The sequence below is a fragment of the Phyllobates terribilis genome, unplaced genomic scaffold (genome assembly GCF_046119375.1).
Source record: "Phyllobates terribilis strain yellow unplaced genomic scaffold, ASM4611937v1 Scaffold_340__1_contigs__length_2048258, whole genome shotgun sequence".
NCBI classification, from domain to species: domain Eukaryota; kingdom Metazoa; phylum Chordata; class Amphibia; order Anura; family Dendrobatidae; genus Phyllobates; species Phyllobates terribilis.
In genome coordinates, this window is record NW_027363100.1 from 221,907 (window position 1) to 235,862 (window position 13,956).

Sequence of the window (13,956 nt, forward strand, 5' to 3'; positions counted from 1 at the left end):
ACGGGTCCCACAACATTACCCATGCCCTACCCAGTGCACTTACTAAGAAGGACTGCCTAACCACAAACACGTGGACAGGTGAATGTGGCCAGGGACGGTACGGAGCCAGTCCACAACTTTTTTTGATAAGAGTTGTATTTAGCTCAGTGAAAGGACTGGCATAGAGGGAAACCGTATCTACTCTGAGTGTCATTTCTCCCAGGAAGCCCTCTAAAGCTGCTTGCACTTGAAATGTGGCCTGAACATTACTGCTGGTACTTTTCTGTGGCAATTTTCTTGCCTCCTACCAGCCTGGAATATTTCCAGCAAACTATGGTACAACACCATGGTATTAGCACTGCCCCCAGTACCAGCAGCGAAGCCATCCTCAATTTCCTTCTCTGGAATTTTATTTGGTAGACTGAGTGGCTGCCAAAATAAATTTTCTCACAAAGGAGCTGATGATAGAGTGGCAGTAGGTTCAAGTTTCTCCAGCCTGTTAGATATTAGAGGGTGAACGGCAGCACATTGGATCAGTGGTTAGCACTGAAGTCTTGCAGCACTGGGATCCTGGGTTCAAATCCCAGCAAGGACAACATCTGCAAGAAATTTGTATGTTCTCCCACAGGGTTGGACAGTCCCACCAGAGAATTCTCTGGTGTGCCTTGGCTTCTACCTCAGGAGAGTTCATGATAGCGCTAACTTTGCAGCTGCTATGGGGCTCTTGAGCGGGTGAGAAAGGTTAGCCCTCAGAAACAAATCCTCTGGTGGGCAGAATGTTTTTCAATCTGAAACAGCTTCTCAGTGGGAGTTGTATTTCACAGCATGCCATATTCTTTAGCTCTGTGAAAGGACTGGCATATAGGGAAACCTTATTTACCCCGGTTGTCATTTCTCCGTCACCAGGTTCCGCCCATTGTAACACACGACCATGCCTGGCTGTATGTTCAGCGGTGAGAGCCACAGATCAAGCTGCTGTGTTACAGCTTTCAACAACTATGCAGCGCTGGGCGGTTTGTTAATTAAGCATTAAGCATGTTATCTTCAGCACAGCCTGCTGCTGTTTGGCCAAGGCAGTGCAGCAGTGCTGTCAGCTTGTGACTGATGTGGTCATTTCGGAGATGGAGGAGGAGGTGCATGAGCTGAACAATGTGATTACATTGAGGTTAAATTGGTGATGCTATTTTTTATACTAAAGAAAGATCCTATTGTTATGTTTTTTTATGTTATTTTTTATGACAAATGCATTCACCGGGAAAAGTCATTTTAACATTTTACAACCTAATCTGGCAATGTGGTGTCATCAGACACATCCTGTTTTATTTATGATGGAGGGACTCTGAAAGTCATAAAGCCTATTTTTATAGGAACATCAGACGGCCCTTACTATTCTTAAAAGGCCAGCAGTCGGCCCTAGCTATTGTTAGAGAGCCATCAGAGGGCTATGCTTTGTTGTTCCCATTATTAACAAGTGGGTCTCCTATACTGTTATTGCGCATCCAGTGACTGCAAGGGTTGTCAAAAATTTGGACGCAACCTAATACCCCTTTGAAGAGACATAGAGGAGGGTCTCAGTAAAAAAAATGTTCCCATTATAAAGGAGCGGGTCTTCTATAGTGGTAATGCCCATGCTGTGACTGCAAGGGTGGCCAAAATTTTTGAATAAAACACTAACAATTTAAAGACACAAAGAGCATGGCCACAGTAACAAGGTACGACATGTTCCCGTTAGAAAGGAGAGGGTCTGCTATACAGTTATAGGGTATGCAGTGAATCCAACGGCTGACAAATTTTAGGAAAAACCCCACTAAGAATTTAAGGACACACAGAGCAGGGCCACATTAACAAGGTACGACATGTTCCCATTAGAAAGGAGAGGGTCTGCTATACAGTTATAGGGTATGCAGTGAGTCCACCGGCTGACCAAGTTTAGGAAAAAACCCACTAAGAATTTAAAGACACATAGACCAGGCCACAGTAATGACAAATTCCCATTAGAAAGGAGAGAGTCTCCCATAGTGTTGGACTATGCAGTGACTGCAAGAGCTGCCAAAAATTTGGAGGCACTTCAATGGCCCTTGGAAGAGACGTGGAGGAGCGCATCATAAAAAATTGTTACCATTAGAAAGGAGCGGGCCTCCTATACTTGTAATGCCATGCACTAAGTGTATGGGCTGACAAACATTTACTCCTGGGGGGTATACATGAACATACTGTATAAAAAAATTTTTTTACGGGCATCATAAAAATGTAGCGCCCCGAGGGCTCGACCGCTACAGGGGTATTGCACCTCTGCCAGAGGTGTGATATTCCACTCCTGGGTAAGGATGGAGTATGGACCAGGGTTCAGTTAGCTGCATACAGCACACTCACCCCATTTCCGAGGGACAGCTCAACGGTGCTCCCATTAGACAGAAATGCAGGCACGACAGACCATGTCCCTGGCTGGAGTGGGGAGGGGGTAGGAATACCCAGTGATGTAGGAGCAGATAGGGGTTGGTTCCTGAGCGTAGATAGGAGCCCATTGTTTGCTGGTCACCTGGGCTCATGTTCTAGAGGGAGGTATAAAAGGTAGGCACCATCTTAGAACAGTGTTCAGTCAGAGAGAAGAAGTGACAGAGTGGGGGCCTCTGCAAGGGGCTCTTCTCCGTAGGCGGGCCTAGCCTCTGAGGCCCAGCCAGCACAGAGAGAAGAGAAGAAGAGAAGTTCAGTGAGTGGAGTAAGAGAAGGAGTTCAGCCAGAGAGGGCTGACAGGGAGCTGTGGCTCAGTCTGGGCCCAGCTCCACGAGGCAGGCCTAGGGTGAAGGCCAGGAACAGAAAGGAACAAGAACAGAAAGGAACAAGAACAGAAAGGAACAGAAGAGAAAGAGAAAGAGAGAAACAGAAGGGCTCAGGAACAAGACGGCAGAAGGGACCCTAAGAACCAACGAGAATACAGGGTGAAGGGTCAGGCAGATTAAGGGTACCGGATCCCAAGTTGGTGGAGGAGAAACAGCCCTCAGCCAAAGACCGGAGGTCGTGATCATTTATTGGTGCGACACCTCATCAAACCTGCTAGGAAGGCACCATATAGGACAGCGGGGAACGGGAACCACATTTACCCGCACAAGTCTGCGGCAGCTGGACAAAAGTGGGTCACTGGTGAGGCAGGCCAGAGAAAGGATTGAAGGGGTCCTGTGTCATGCTCCTGAACTGCCTGGGGTTGACCGAGCCCCTCACCTGGTGGACGCAGCACGGCTCGGGCGGTCATTGCTGACAGAAGTGACCCGGAGTACATGAACTGTGAGTAAAAGACATTGGACTGCAGTACGTTGTCTGTGTACTCTTTCGCTCCTCCAGCACTATCGGCACTGGGACTCTCTGCACCATCACCCCCACCATCCACTACACTGCCCTGGGGCTGCACTCTTCCCGTGGGGAGTCACACTACCTCAGCTGCATACATCATCAGCCCCAGCGATCTGCCTTGCAGCGGCGGTTCATAATAACCGCAATCCACGGGTGGCGCAGTCGGACATCACTTAGGACGGCTAAAGGACTACCACTGGTCTGACCACCCTGAGCCACGGAACCGGGTCGCCACTACTACCCCCACCGTCTCCCTATTGCCCGGCTCCGAGTGCCCCACGGCCCAGGGGCAAGTCAAACACCCTTAAAAAAAATTATGTGGGTGTTGCATCATGGACCACGGTCACCCTGGTGATATGGTGGTGGAGGATGAGGAGAAGGAGGAGGACAAGAGCAAATAGCCAAAATCAGGAAGCGTATACCCATGTGTGGGTGTGAAAAGGTGCATGGGAATACACCTCCCAAGAAAAGACACTGGATTTGAGTTTATGTTACGCTGCTATCATTCGGTGGTGTTGAGAAGTCTGGCCCAATCCAGCCCTTGTTCATTTTTATAAGAGTCAGCCTGTCAGCATTTTCAGTTGACAGGAGGATGCGCTTATCAGTTATAATTCCACCAGCGGCACTAAAAACCCGATCTGATAAAACGCTGGCGGCAGGGTAGGCCAGGACCTCCAAGGCATAGAGAGCCAGTTCATTCCACATATCTAGCTTGGATACCCAATATTTATAAGGCACAGAGGAATCACGGAGGACGTTGGTACGGTACGGCAAGGTACTCCCTCAGCATCTTCCCAAACTTTGCACTCCTTGTGAGAGTACCCTGCGCCTCAGGGCCTGTGCGATGGGAGGGTCTGAGAAAACTCTCCCAGAACTTTGACAGTGTTCCCCTGCCTCTGCTGGATTGAAGTTGTGTCTCTCTCGCCTGTACTCCTTGGTTGTCGAACGAAGTGTGCCCTCTGCCTCCAGCGTTTTCAGATGGGAATTTTTTTAATAGGTCCGCAACAAGGGCCTTCTGGTACTGCCTCATTTTTGTACACCTGTCCGCCTCAGGAATAAGAGATATAAAGTTCTCCTTGTAGAGTGGGTCTAGAAGTGTCACCAACCAGTAATGACCTAAAATTTTGAGAATGCGAGGGTCATGGGAAAGGCAGCATAACATAAACTCAGCCATGCGTGCCAGACTACTAACAGGCAAGACTTCCGTGTCCTCACCAAGAGGATGACTGACCATGCTCTCCTCCTCCTCCTCTCTGTCCTCTGGCCATCCACGCTGAACAGACGGTATGACAGCTGTGCAGATAGCACCGTCTATAGTGCATGAAACTAGTTCCTGTCCTTCCTCCTCCTCCTCTTCCTCATTGTCACCCAATCCACATTGGGATGAGATGAGGCTTGGCTGTGTGTAATCACCCTGTATGGTTAATTGCTCCATCTTATCATGCTTCGCCTGCAATGCATCATCTTTGATTGTGAGCAGAGAGCGTTTCAGAAGACAGAGAAGCGGGATGGTGACGCTAATTATGGCGTCATCGCCGCTCACCATCTTGGTGGAGTCCTCAAAGTTTTGGAGGATGGTACATATGTCTGACATCCACGTCCACTACTGAGGTCTTATGTGTGGAGTCTGAACTGAATACCGATAGCCTTTTTGATGCTGGTACTCAACAACTGCCCTCTTCTGCTCACAAATCCTTCCCAACATCTGCAATGTAGAGTTCCAACGTGTGGGGACATCACACACCAGTCTGTGAGCCAGAAGCTGCAAACGCTGCTGAAACACTGCAAGGGCAGCGGAAGCTGTAGCTGACTTTCTAAAATGGGCACACAGGCGGCATACTTTAACAAGCAGATCCGGCAGCTCCGGGTAGGATTTGAGTAACCGCTGAACCACGAGGTTAAGCACATGGGCCAGGCATGGTACGTGTGTGAGCTCGCCTCGCCTCTGAGCCGCCACCAGGTTCCAGCCATTGTCACACGCGACCATGCCTGGCTGTAGGTTCAGCGGTTTGAGCCACAGATCTGCCTGCTCTTTCAGAGCTGTCCATAACTCTTCAGCATTGTGTGTTTTTTCACCTAAGCATATTAGCTTCAGCACAGCCTGTTGCCGCTTGGCCGAGGCAGTGCTGCAGTGCTTCCAGCTTGTGACTGATGTGGTCATTTCGGAGATGGAGGCTGAGGAGGAGGAGCAGGCTGAGGAGCATGAGGTTCAGGAGCTGTAGACCGTGGGGGCAACCCTGATTGACCTAGGGCCTGCAATCCTTGGCGTCGGGAGGACGTGTTCCGTCCCAAGGTCCGACTGGGTCCCGGCTTCCACTATGTTAACCCAGTGTGCCATCAGCGAGATGTACCGTCCCTGCCCACAAGCACTTGTCCACGTGTCCGTGTTTAGGTGGACTTTACCGGTAACTGCGTTGTTGAGGGCACGGCTAATGTTTTGGGACACTTGCTTGTGTAATGTGGGGACGGCACACTGGGAGAAATAGTGGCGGCTGGGGACAGAGTACCGAGGGACGGCCGCCGCCATCAGGTTGCGGAATGCTTCTGTTTCCACAAGCCTAAAAGGCAACATTTCGAGCCAAGCAGTCGTGAATTGTGAGAATTTAGTAGTGTGGCCTGTGGGACGTTGGCTGCATATTTGCGCTTGCATTCCAAGGACTGGAGTATGAACAACTGAACGCTGTGCTGGGACAAGGACATGGACGTGCTTCCTGATGCTGCTACTTGAGAGTGTGCAATGACAGGAGCAGGGCAGGAGGCATCTTTGTACTATGGACAGGGGATTGACTTGCATGCACAACAGCAGAAGAAGCAATGGTGCCACCTGTAGACACTGTTCCTGGACCCTGGTGTTCGGCCCACAAAGTCGAGTGCTTTGCTGCCATGTGCCTCATCATGCTGGTGGTGGTCAGGCTGGTCGTTTTGCCACCCCTGCTGATGCTGGTCTGGCTCATGATGCAAATGGCCTTTTTGGAGTTATCGGCAGAGTCTTTAAAAAACAACCAGACTTGGGAAGACCTAACAGTTGTAGTGGCAACTTCCTTCATGTTGGTGTTACGGGAAATGGTAGCCTGCCTTCTGTCTGCGGCCACCACACTGCTTCTTCCTGCCTGTTGGGGTGCTCTGCCTCCCTCCCCCTGTGTGCTGCTGTCCTTGCTCTGCATGTCCTCCTGCCAGGTTGGGTCAGTTACTATATCATCCACCACCTCGTCTCCCACTTCTGCACCCTGGTACTATTCCTGACTTTCTGTCAATTGTGTCTCATCATCGTCCACCTCTTATGACAGTTTCCCACCGTCGCCTTCGTGTGACCGTGGCTGCTCAAATATTTGGGCATCGCTACACGTGATCTCCTCTTGCCCCGCTTCAAGTGGACCGGGCGAGAGGCCCGAATCTATAAATGGAAAAGTGAACAGCTCTTCAGATTGTCCAAGTGTGGGATCAATTGTCTCTGGGTACTCGGCATGGTGGGAGGAAGGAGGATCAGGGTGAGGAATATGAGGTCCAGACTCATGGCTACTGAGACTTGACCGTGTGGAAGACAGGGTGGTGGTGGTGGTGGTGGCTAAGTGACTGGAAGCATTATCCGCTATCCAACCAACAACCTTTTGACACTGATCTGGGTTCAATAGTGGTGTGCTGCGGTCCCCTAGAAATTGGGACAGGAAGGTCAGGCGAGAAGATGTGGGTGTTTGTTGTGGCACAATTTCGGCTTGCCCACGGCCTTGTACTCGGCCTCTGCATGCACCATTACCATCACGTCCAGTTCCCCGTCCCTTGCCACGTGCCTTGCCCATTTTAAATGGAGGATAGTATCTTCCACGCTCACTACAAATGATTGAGTTTGAAGCGAAGTTATATGTGATCGGTGTGATGGAGAAAACAGAGTTTTAAATACCTGGCCTGTAGGTAAGTAGTGTGAACAGCAAACTGCTGTGAATTGCTTCACTGACACACTGAAAAAATGGAGGCCAGAAATGGCAGTATTTTCTGACAACGTATATGTGATCTGTGTGACGGAGAAAACACAGCTTTAAATAGCTGGATTTCTAGCGCTCTAATATGGAAAGGACCTGGCTGTATTCTGCAGTGCCAACAAGCAAATGGTGCAGAAAAACGTTGTTCTCTGGATTGCTTTATAAGCAAATAATGAGGATTAAGATCCAAAGAAAAGTATTCCTCGCCCCTGAGACCTGGGCCTTTGTATAGAAATATCTAACAGCAGCAGAAGGCAGATTTGGAATGGAGCCTCTTGTGCTATATGCACTGCAGTCTGCTATATACACTGCCTGCCTGCCTATTTACACTGCCTGCCTGATATATCTGCAGATGGATTAGTCCTCAGAAGGACTGTTTGTTGAGATGTATATGTGTAATGTGCGGTTTTTCTCACTACACTACCTAATGCACGATCAAATCTCTCCCTAACGCAGCATCAGCTCTCCCTACACTGTCTGATCCAGAGTGACTGTGATGAGCATGGCGGCGCCAGGTCAGATATAGACCTGATGACGCTGTGCGGCCAGCCAATCACTGTAATGCCCACAACCAACATGGCTATGGCATTGACGCGCCCCCTGGGACATATTCCTTTTTGAGGGGAATACCCGGCACCGGATCAGATGGGGGGTTGTAGTCTCCGAGCGGCTGTGACCCGGCCCCGTGCCCAGGGCGTCAAGCTCAGTGTTATATGGCAGTCCTACAGATGTTATTAAGAGTTCTTTTGTGTCGACTACGCCACCCGTTGTGATGCGGTCACTGTGGCCGCCGCTGCAGCAGGGTCCGCTGAGGCTGATGGTGCAGGTGCAGCTTGAGATGGTATAACCCCCAACGGGTGGGGTATAGCCTCAGAGGGGACAGGCGCAGAGGATGGGGGTTGTGGTGGTGTAGTGCAGACGGCAGTGAAGACAGAGTCGGGTTGTGCAGTTTAAGGGTGTTTACTTACTGCAGATGTTGTACTGGTCACTCCAGCTGCTAGTGACCACCCGAGCCGTGCTGCGTCCACCAGGTCCTGGATCCAGCCAACCCCCAAACAAGTCCGGAGCGTGGCCCTGAGCTCTCTTTCTGTCCCGTTCTCTGGCCGTCCCCACCAGTAATCCACCTAGGTCCAGCTCCCTCGGGCCTTCTGTTGGGACACCCTTGGCCCTGGGTTCCCTGACCCTTCATGTGGTGTGCCTTCGGGGTGGATGTGATGGGTGACCGTGGCAGACGCTGCCCACGGTCTCCGGTCTCTGGCTGGGGAATGTTTTTACCCCCACCAGCTTGGGTTCCGGTACCCTGATGCCGACTCTTCACCCGGTGCTTTTAGTTGGGATCTCAGAGTCCTTCTTTACTGTGCTCTGGGTCTCTCTCTTTTCTCCTCTCTCACTCTGGGTCTTGGTCTTTCTTCTCTCCTGACTTGTTCTCTGCAGCTGATCCTCTCTGCATCTGATCCTCTGCATCTGACCCTGTTCTTAGTTGGTGCCCACCTTATATACACCCTCTATGTGTGAGCTCAGGTGACCAGCACCCAATGAGCTCCTAACTTTACCCAGGCTGCTCCCCCTATCTGCCCCTACACTACATGGGATGTACCACCCCCCCTCCCACTCCAGCCAGGAACAGACTCGGTCGTACCTGCACATTTCTAAGTGGGAGTACCGTCGGCCTGTTCCCCGGAAATGGGATGTGTGTAGTGCATGCAGCCTACCGAGCTCAGATCCACACTCCATCCTTACCCGGGAGTGGAATATCACACCTCTGGGTTGAGGTGCAATACTCCTGTAGCAGCCGAATCCTCAGGGTGCTACATTCCCCCCTGGTAAATCACAGCACGTCCTCGGGCTGTAAGACAATAAACATCACCAAAACATACAAATTTTTATAAACATATAAAACATATAAAACATTATACAAATAACATATCTTAGCAGATAAAACTTTCTCGTCGTCTCAGGCTCCTGGTTCCTCCTCCTCCGGACACTGTGCAACGTGTGTCCGGGAAAAGTGCGACAGTCTCTTAGAAAAACTGGTTTTCCTATAAAACCGGTAGGGGGCGCTTTAGGATGCGCAACTATATACAGGGGAAGTTGGCCGCTCTCAGTCCTCGGCCAGGTAAGGAGGGAAAGGGAATGGCTGCTCACAGTCCTCAGCCTGTGGGATTAAGGGGAAACGGGTGAACAGTTCACATCCGCTGGTCCCAACGGGGACTATATATAAGTATCAACAGTTTCTTTGGTACCTGGTCGGGTAACTTATTTACAGCACTTCTCTGCCGCACTCAACGGCGTCTTCCTCCTGCTCTTTGCTTTTTGCTGGTGGTAACTTCAGACCCGTCCGGGTCCTCTTGCTCCTCCTCCTCGCACCGCAACTCCTCCTCCGTCAGGCGGTGTACGTGGAGGGCGTAAGGTCCTTTGGCACACTTGTGCCGGGTGAAGGTGACCTCGTCTCCGATGTAGAGGTCACGACCTCTGTGCCCCTCCGGCAGATGGGACTCCACGTCTCTGCGCGTGACAAAGACGTCGCCGGGGGTGTTGTTGTCTCGAATGAAGCCCCACCCGTGCTGCTGGTTTAACTTTATCACTGTCCCGATGGTGCGGGGACAATGCGCTGCACGGGGGTCCCTCCTGGTCCGGCTCTTCTGCTCCGCGCTCCTCACTTGAGCTTGCTGTTCCCGGACCCGCCTCTCTCTCCGCTCCCTCGCAAACTCCTTGAGCTGTTGGCGGCAGCACTCCGCACGCTCTGCTGCAGCTGCCCTGGTTTCCTGAGTGAACCCCATTAGATCTTCTCCGGTGGGGTCCCACTCAAACTGCGCTTCCGCTAGCGGGGGCGAGATCCTTATTACGGGCTTCGGAGCCGGAATCAGGGGTGCACACATGGCCCCAACCCTCCTCTGGTGCTCCAGTTCGTAATACTTCTGGGGCCAGATGAAAGGCTGCCCGTCCGGCCACGTGTGCTGGGCAAACAAGTCCTCTCCCAGACGCGGCACCCTTGGTTTTACGGGTGCGGGCGCGGTGGTGGTGGCGCCCGGGTTGCCCAGGCCTTGCGGCCAGGCCTGGGGCACCTGGAAGGTGAAGGGCACCGTTAATACGGCGGCGCCCTGGGCTACCTGGCCTTGCGGCCAGGCCGGAGGCTCCGCGGAGGTAGGGGGCGCTGTTGGTGTTGCGGCGCCCGGGAATTCTAGGCCCTGCGACCAGGCTGGTGGTACTTCCTGCTTGGTCACGCTCGGGGTCGAGGCGTGTGACGTCACAGGGGTCGCGGCGGCGGCTTCCGGTTGGGGCCTAGTCTGCGTCGGTGACATGGCGTTTTCGGGCACAGCAGGGGGACTTTCGGGCTCTGCGACGGGGAGCTGGGGCAGGTAAGCGGTGTCACGGCTTGGGGTATAGGCGTCCCCTTTACCTGCCTCCATGCGTTCGGCTCCCTCCTCGGCGCCGTCTCCGGCCTTGGGTCCTCCCGCGCCATCCTCAGAGGCGGTCTCCTTCCTCATCTCGGCTGGCGTGCTCCGGGTCTTGGTTTCAGCTTGCGTCTTAGTTTCAGCTTGCTGGGCCATCTCCCGGCTCCACTCCGCCAATATCTCGCGCTGTACCCGGGCCATCCTCCGTGCGAGGCCCTCCAAGGCAGTCTGCGCACACTCCCGGTCTCGGGGGAGCTGTGCAAGGACCTCCACTAGGCCTAGTGGGGTCGTGGTGTCCAGCAGGCTCCTGACCAACGGGTCGGTGCTGCTCTGCTCTTCTTCCAGCAGGCTCCTGGCCAGCGGGCCGGTGCTGCTCTGCTCTCTGGACATCTCCGGGTGAGCTTCTCTGCTACTCCTCTCCAGGCTTCTTGCCTCCGGGTGCGCTCGCTCCAGACTGCTCCAGGCGGCACCCATCTTCGTTCTTTTCTTTCGTCTCCTCCCACTTCGAGGGCGGTCCCGGGGCAACTCGGTGACTGTCAGCTCCAGGGGTAGTTCTTTCACGCTGACAGACACCTCCAGCATCACAGTCTCTGTTGGTGGGGGCGGTTTCCACTTTTGGCGCCATTTTCTGTCCTGGCCCACGATGGGAGGTGGCCTCTTGCCCTCCTTTGGCACGCCCATAATGGCGTCCGCTGCTCTTCCAAGGCGGGAAATCTGCGGTTTTGGCGGGAAGCGTCGCCCAGTGGCGGGAAACTCTGCAGATGGCGGGAACAAGTTGGAAATGGCGGACAATCGGCGGGAAACGACTGGTGATGGAGTCCGATGGCGTGGACCCTCCGGAACCGGCGGGAGACTTCTTTCTGAGGTAAACTTGCACTTTTCTTCAGGCACGCAGTACCCGGGTGTTGCGGGCACGTAATCCTGCCGACTACGCCAAAGTTGACGCGCCCCCTGGGACATATTCCTTTTTGAGGGGAATACCCGGCACCGGATCAGATGGGGGGTTGTAGTCTCCGAGCGGCTGTGACCCGGCCCCGTGCCCAGGGCGTCAAGCTCAGTGTTATGTGGCAGTCCTACAGATGTTATTAAGAGTTCTTTTGTGTCGACTACGCCACCCGTTGTGATGCGGTCACTGTGGCCGCCGCTGCAGCAGGGTCCGCTGAGGCTGATGGTGCAGGTGCAGCTTGAGATGGTATAACCCCCAACGGGTGGGGTATAGCCTCAGAGGGGACAGGCGCAGAGGATGGGGGTTGTGGTGGTGTAGTGCAGACGGCAGTGAAGACAGAGTCGGGTTGTGCAGTTTAAGGGTGTTTACTTACTGCAGATGTTGTACTGGTCACTCCAGCTGCTAGTGACCACCCGAGCCGTGCTGCGTCCACCAGGTCCTGGATCCAGCCAACCCCCAAACAAGTCCGGAGCGTGGCCCTGAGCTCTCTTTCTGTCCCGTTCTCTGGCCGTCCCCACCAGTAATCCACCTAGGTCCAGCTCCCTCGGGCCTTCTGTTGGGACACCCTTGGCCCTGGGTTCCCTGACCCTTCATGTGGTGTGCCTTCGGGGTGGATGTGATGGGTGACCGTGGCAGACGCTGCCCACGGTCTCCGGTCTCTGGCTGGGGAATGTTTTTACCCCCACCAGCTTGGGTTCCGGTACCCTGATGCCGACTCTTCACCCGGTGCTTTTAGTTGGGATCTCAGAGTCCTTCTTTTCTGTGCTCTGGGTCTCTCTCTTTTCTCCTCTCTCACTCTGGGTCTTGGTCTTTCTTCTCTCCTGACTTGTTCTCTGCAGCTGATCCTCTCTGCATCTGATCCTCTGCATCTGACCCTGTTCTTAGTTGGTGCCCACCTTATATACACCCTCTATGTGTGAGCTCAGGTGACCAGCACCCAATGAGCTCCTAACTTTACCCAGGCTGCTCCCCCTATCTGCCCCTACACTACATGGGATGTACCACCCCCCCTCCCACTCCAGCCAGGAACAGACTCGGTCGTACCTGCACATTTCTAAGTGGGAGTACCGTCGGCCTGTTCCCCGGAAATGGGATGTGTGTAGTGCATGCAGCCTACCGAGCTCAGATCCACACTCCATCCTTACCCGGGAGTGGAATATCACACCTCTGGGTTGAGGTGCAATACTCCTGTAGCAGCCGAATCCTCAGGGTGCTACAGCATTACAGTGCATGGCAGGCAATCCCTGCATGTTCATTGGCTCTGTAAAGAGCACCAAACATGCAGGGATGGGTCCCGACTTCCCGCCCGACCAACCCGGAAATACTCGGTGAGCGCAGAGCATCTCGAGCAGTGAGATACTCGGGCGAGCACCGAGCAGTAGCGAGCATGCTCGCTCATCACTAGTTGTCATTAAGATTTAAAAAGAGAAAACACAGAAATGTGACAGTAAATGGCTTCACCCAACCAATAACCATGAGTGGAGAAAAAGTGTTTTTGTTATCATTCATTTTTTCTGAAACAAGGCCAAGAAAGGAAAAATTCTGCCGGGGTATGTAAACTTTTGAGCAGAACTGTATATGCGCCAGCCCCAGTGTCTCCTATTCTATATACTCCAGCCCCAGTGTCTCCTATTCTATATACTCCAGCTTCTTCTGTGATGTATATGCTCTAGCCCCAATGTATCCTGTGATGAATATACGCCAGCCCCAGTGTCTCCTATTCTATATACTCCAGCCCCAGTGTCTCCTATTCTATATACTCCAGCTTCTTCTGTGATGTATATGCTCTAGCCCCAATGTATCCTGTGATGAATATACGCCAGCCCCAGTGTCTCCTATTCTATATACTCCAGCCCCAGTGTCTCCTATTCTATATACTCCAGCTTCTTCTGTGATGTATATGCTCTAGCCCCAATGTATCCTGTGATGAATATACGCCAGCCCCAGTGTCTCCTATTCTATATACTCCAGCTCCAGTGTCTTCTGTGACGTAGCTAATGTAGCCCTAATATCTCTTATGCAGAGGCGTCGCATGATAAAGCAGTGGGACACAAGCTCCCTGCCCTATCACTATCTCTTTCATATGCCACAGATCGCCATAGGCCTGCGGTTAACGAGATGTCAGCATCCTCACGCAGGTGGCTCGGTGACATCATTGCATCGCTCTGCTCTGCTGTCCCGCCATGGAAGAGGAGACAGAGGCCGTGATGTAGGGAATCAGGATTAAGTGAGATATTTTTTTAAATGATCGGGCAGTGGAGCCATCCTACTATATATCTGGAGTAGTGGGTCCATCATACTACATATGGAG